Source organism: Epinephelus moara, chromosome 6, assembly GCF_006386435.1.
Source record: "Epinephelus moara isolate mb chromosome 6, YSFRI_EMoa_1.0, whole genome shotgun sequence".
NCBI classification, from domain to species: Eukaryota; Metazoa; Chordata; class Actinopteri; order Perciformes; family Serranidae; genus Epinephelus; species Epinephelus moara.
The window spans coordinates 40,301,809-40,307,868 of NC_065511.1; the positions used below are offsets into that span (position 1 = coordinate 40,301,809).

Genomic DNA, 6,060 nt, shown 5'->3' on the forward strand with positions numbered 1-6,060 from the left:
ATGGATACGTCACATTTGTACATTTCATACGGATCATACCAGCGTTTCTAAACGGATGTTGCTGTATGGTGTAAAACAGGTGGACAACTGCCAAGCAGCAGAACACTGACTGAGATGAACAAACAACAAAATCGGGAATTTTTTTTGACGAAAGGTCAGGACATTTCCAGCCATGGTTGTAGAACCAAAACCAGATGTTTTTTTAGCGACACACTGCTGCATTTCTGGCCATGATTGTGCCACCAAAATTGTTTTCTTAGTGACACATTAGTACATATCCAGCCAGAACTGTGCAACCAAGTTCGAGTATTTTTAGGGAGACATTAGCTGCATTTCCAGCCATGAGTATGCTGCCAAAACCCACTGTTTTTATGGAGACACCAGCACCATTTCCAGCTGTGATTGTGGTACTAAAAACCAAGTGTTTTAAGTAACACATTCGTGCATTTCCAGCTGCAATTCTGGCACCAAAGCCCAGTGTTTTTAAGCGAGACACTGGTCGCATTTCCAGCCATGCATCTGCACCAAAGGTGTTTTTTTTTTTGTTTTTTTTTTTGCAACACATTGCTGCATTTCCAGCACTGATTGTGGCACCTAACCTGGGTGCTTTTTGCCGACACATTGCCTTATTTCTGGCCATGATTGTATCACCAAAATTGTTTTTTTTAAGTGACACATTGAAACATATCCAGCCAGAATTGTGCAATAGCATTTTTTAGTGAGAGACAGGCAGCAAGGCCATGATTGTGGGACCAAAACCGGGTGTTTTTTAGCAACACATTGATGCAGTTCTAGCTGAGATTCTGCCACCAAAGCACAGTGTTTTTTAGTGACACATCGCTGTATTTCCATCCGTGATTATGCTACTGAAACCCACTGTTTTTATGGAGACGCCAGCAGCATTTCCAGCCATGATTGTGGCACCAAAACCATGTATTTTAAGCCAAAACATGATCTTTTCCTTACCCTAACAGAGTGTTTTTGTGCTTAAACCATTGACGTGAAATATATGCATGTTACATATACATAGTTTGCAGAAATGTACAATGCCAACATTTATTCTGGTGACTGGGTTGAATACAGCCCACTGAGAGTTGAGCTGATAATATTTTGAGTTTTCAATTCTGATTATTTGGTATGAGCTGTTCTTTTCAAATGAAAATGTCGGGAACTCAGTGACAACAGGACTTTTATCGTTTCCTGTGTGTCTGCCAAAGTGTTCTGGAAAGGATAAATGTGATTTCATACTAATTATACAGGAAACAAACTGTTCAGTTCATACACTTTAATTTTTTTGCTACCATCACCAAGAGAGTCTTTAAGTCAGCTGAACTTGAAAACATTTTAATGTCTACACACAATTTTCTTTTCTTTCTCCCTGCTGCATGCTTATTTAGATGTTGCTTGTCACATGTTTGATGATCACCCTGATGAAGGCCACAAGCCAAAACACACTGGTCTCGCAATAAAATTGTTATTGCTGCCGGAGTTTGGCCCTCTGTAGACTTAGTTCCCATCTCCATGCAGCAACTGGGTGGAGTTATCCCAGAAACTCACCCTGCTTTGACAATATCTGCAGGCAAACATGTAATTCAGCATATATGGAGAATTAGGTTTCCAATAATAAATGAATAATTAATGAATATTTACTGGATTTAAATGGAGCCGTTCTTACAAGAAAACACAGTAAGTATTACCAGGGGAAATTACTGCAGAATGAATTATGCAAAACTGCTAACAAATACCAAGAGGAGGCTTTTTGTCATTTATCATTATATTGAAAACTATATTGATGAATGTCTTATTTAAAAGAAGGAACAGGTCAGTGATGACTAATGAGACGTTCCTCTCAAACTATTAACATGGAACTCAGACTACAGGTGATCCTGAAGACAATGGCAAGAACCAAGCTGCTCGCTGCATTCCAGAAACATCCGTCTCAGTTTCCTTTGGGTTTTCGTGGAGGACGGCTGTGTGTGTGTGTGTGTGTGTGTGTGTGTGTGTGTGTGTGTGTGTGTGTGTGTGTGCCTGGACTGGGCAACATCCCAGCGTCACTGACCTCAAAACAGGCAAACTAACAAAGCAGCACCGAAGCCTTCAACAAACAAACAGCCATCCCATGAGACGGCCGAGGAAAAAAGTCCAAAAGAGGGGACAATGTGTGACCTCACCTCACCTCCTCCCCTCCCACCCACCCCCAGCTCCCCCCAGCTCCCCCCAGCTCCCCCCACCCCCCAGCATCATTCATTAGTCAGTTTTCTGAACAATGAGGGCTATTTTAGCGGGCGATCGCCTCCTCACTGCCCAGATCTGCCCAATGAGAGACTGAGAGAGGAAGGAAACCGCAGACAGTCGTATTCAGTGTGAGAAGGCCCAAGTGCTGGAATGGCATTACAGCAGCTGTCTGGCATGCTCCTATTCTCCGCCCATCAATAGAGCTGTCTGCCACACAATCACTAACTGTGATAAGGAGAACTTTACTGATGCTGTGAGAGGAGAGCAGTGACAAACACGGTGAAGATTAAAAGAAAATAGAGGGATTCATTCAATACTTTGATTACGAAGGAAAAGTGCTCCTCCCTAGTAAGACTAAAATACTTATTCTACTTCTTACTTCCCTATAAATAACATTTAGGTTGAATGACATGTGTTCCACGTGCTTGTGCAGAGAGTGGAGGCTCTGAGGGGCTTTTCGGTTTGTGTGTTGAATAATAGTGTTTGGCTCAATTTAATCTCTGCAAACAACTCCTGTCCTTTACGGTCTCCAAGGTATATTTGGTTAATAAAAGTCTGTTTACTAATGAAAGAATCATTTAAATGACAAGTTTAGATTGTAGAGTTTAGCGGCATCTAGTGGTGAGGACTGCAGTTTGCAACCAGCTGAAACCTCTCCTGGTTTGGATTCCCCCAGTGTTCATTGTTCAGTAGGTTTTAACCAGGAGCTGAATTATCCCCAGAGGTCTCTTCATCTCCGAAACAAGCAATTTGAGCAGCAATTTCATGTTACAAAAAAAAAAATCTGTGCTTTTTCAATGCTCTCGTCCAAAGAGGCTGCTGACTACAGTGGCTGCAAACAGCCCTATCGAAAGTCGGTATTTGCTTTGTCCACTCTGGGCTACAGTAGAAACATGGCGGTGAACAAGGTGGACTCCGTGGATAAGGACCTGCTCCCTAAGTAGTCTCGTGTGACCAGCCTCCCTTACTTCGGAATGGGAGTCTGGGGACATTTGTCTTTCGTTTTATAATAGAAATGGGTGGGGATATCCAGACCACATGACGGCGTTGCCATAGGTACGGCACGTGTATTACATATTCTCAGGTGCTGACAGCCCAAAGAAAACCAGCCCGTCCTCATTCAGAAGTCGTCAACTACCACAGCTTTGTCAATGATTTTGGTGTCAGGCACTGACACTGGCTGATGGATGGGTCCAACAAACTCCGAGCTTTCACCCAGGAGCTCGGGGTTCACTTTCGATGTGAATGTTGAGCCAAGTCATGATGTTTTTTTCCAAACCTAACCATGTGCTTTTGTTGCAGGAGGAAATAAACGTTAATACGAGGTGTTTCATCAACATTTTAAGTTGATTTTGAAAAAGACCTCTAACGAGAGGAAACTGTACAATTTCTGTGAAAACGGACATGTGAAAAATGACAAAGTAAACAGACTGCATTGGTACAACACTGCAAATTGATGTTTTTCCTTCAAGAACAAACGCACTTGGTTACGTTTTGCCAACACCGGCACGTGGTTGGGTTTAGGAAAAAAGAACAGGGTTTGGCTTTACCATCACACGAGAAGCAAACACCCACCTCCCGCTTGAAAGTCAGCGGTTGCTGGACCCATTCACAAACCCTCTAGCCTGCTCTACTCGGACTTTTGCCTCCTTAACTTTTGTTCTTGTCCTGCAGGCCGGGCGCCATTAAACTATAATGGCTAACGGACACGTATCATGCCGACATGAAAGGACAGCTTCTTTCGTTGGTGTCTGACGCTGGAAGTCACTGACCAAGTGCTGGATTTTGACGACTTCGAAGTGAGCAGCGCCTTGCCTGTGCGGGCGAACATGGCTTCCATGTTCAGTGTAGCAGCTTCAGTTGATTATAATTGTGGCCGGTCTGCTGTTACACACTGGACCTTTAAGATCCTTTTCCAAAATGGTTTTTAAATTGGTGTTTCACAGGTAACTCATGATCAGACAGTGCACTTTGGATAACTGGATCCTGTTCAGTAAAGTCAATTTGCTAAATTAAAATGTGGCAAAATAAAAATTATTGTTGTATTTTTGTTTTTGTAACTTTAATTTCTATTTTTTTTTTAAAACTGAACAACCAAAATCCAACTAAACTCTACTTTAATTTCACCTTCAGTATTGCAAAATAGCACAAACAAAAACAAAACCATAAGTTAATTAAAGGAGTTTGGCTTTAACTAATGAGGCTACATTTAAAACAATGCAGGGCCTGTGAGCATGAAGGCAACCTGCTATTACTGAAATACACAAGTGTTTGTGTAGTTAAAGTTAATCTGGCACAGAGCTGAAATTCAAAGACATTTGGCACGAATAAGTGGTTACCATTAAATCATCGTAGAGGTGGGATGTATCCTTTGATTGCTGCATGAATCATTTTATTCCTTGGCAACGTAATGCAGTGAAACCCCGTTAGTGAAGGTCAAACCGACCGTCAACAACACGTGTTCACTGAGTGCCAAGTTTTCACTAACAAGCTCCCTGGTTACCACAAAACTTGGCATCGCCGCTAATAAAGTATTGTTGCGTTTGAGGTGACTTATCAGCACAGTTAGAACATGTTTTTTGCCAAACACATGTAGGAAGATCTGAACACAAGCACCAGGCCAGACTTCATTTTGTTCTGCCTGGCTTTCAGAAAAGGACAAACAGCATCCGTGATTTCAAATATAAACTGCAGCACTGACACACCTTCAGGTCTTGGTGCCATCACTTTGTGACACTAAAGGCATCTGGTTTCACTGGAATAACCTAAATTTAAGTTTAAAAATGCGACAAAAGCTCACTTGAGACTCGCAGGGCTTCAACACGCTCGACTGGTCCAGCCATGACCAATGGCCATTGGATTACAGCGGGGGGAGGTGTGTTGTACGAGTCCATTAGGAGAGCAAACCTCCTTCAGCTCTTTGTGGTGGTGTGTGTGCACATGTGTGCTCTGACAGCCATCTGCCATCCGTCATCCTGTCTCCATTGATTTGCTCCTGATGTCATTGGTGTGAATGATGGAGGAGCTGCGGAGCTGAGGAGCAGGTGACTCCTCTGGGCTCTCCCACTTTGGATCCTCATATATCAAAAGAGGCATGAAGGCACACATAAACAGAGAGAATAGCATGAATAATCATATGGTGCTACTGAGTCACAGGTCTTCGGCCCCACAATTAGTTTTTCCCACCAAAATTAGTATGTGTGTGTGGGTTTTTTTTAAATGTGGGAAAACTGGTACTAATGCACAATAAACTCCTCTCCCATTGCCAGTAGACCAGACATGTACGCCGCTGTATAGTAAAACTCATGTCATCAAAATCGAAGCATCTCTCTCTTCAGGAACACTTCCAAATATTAATAATGACGTACATGTCAGCCTGAGGATGGTGCTCGTGGCGATCGTGTGCCCAAAATGGAAAGAGTTCATCCTCTGGGAACCCGAATGTGCTTACAGTAAACTGCTAGTTACATTTTGGTAATTATTTTGTACAAGCAGACATTTTTGTATGAAGGGGCTTCTACAAGGAAGTTCAGGAGATCATCCAAAACACTGGGATTCATCCTCTAGGAGCATTTATCAATGTGTTTGTTAAAGGGAAATTTCGGTTTATTTCAACCTGTCTCCTATCGTCCTAAATTTGTTTCAAGTGACTAGACATAAAAATAATAGTTAGCATGTTAGCCGTTAGCCTAGATACAGCCGGGGCGCATAGTAGCATCAGACCTGTTAAAACGTAAGTGAACGGGCAACCTTCAAGTGCAAAGTTAGTCCACTAAACAAGCTTTTCTTCCACAAAGACCGCCTCATATCGTTAGGATAAATGTC

General features: G+C 42.5%; 1 protein-coding gene across 5 annotated transcripts in view; it reads right to left on the reverse strand.

The window, feature by feature from the left end:
• Positions 1 to 6,060, reverse strand: part of mef2d (myocyte enhancer factor 2d) — a 218,889-nt gene that overhangs the window by 84,103 nt on the left and 128,726 nt on the right. The gene's annotated exons all lie outside the window — the stretch shown is intronic.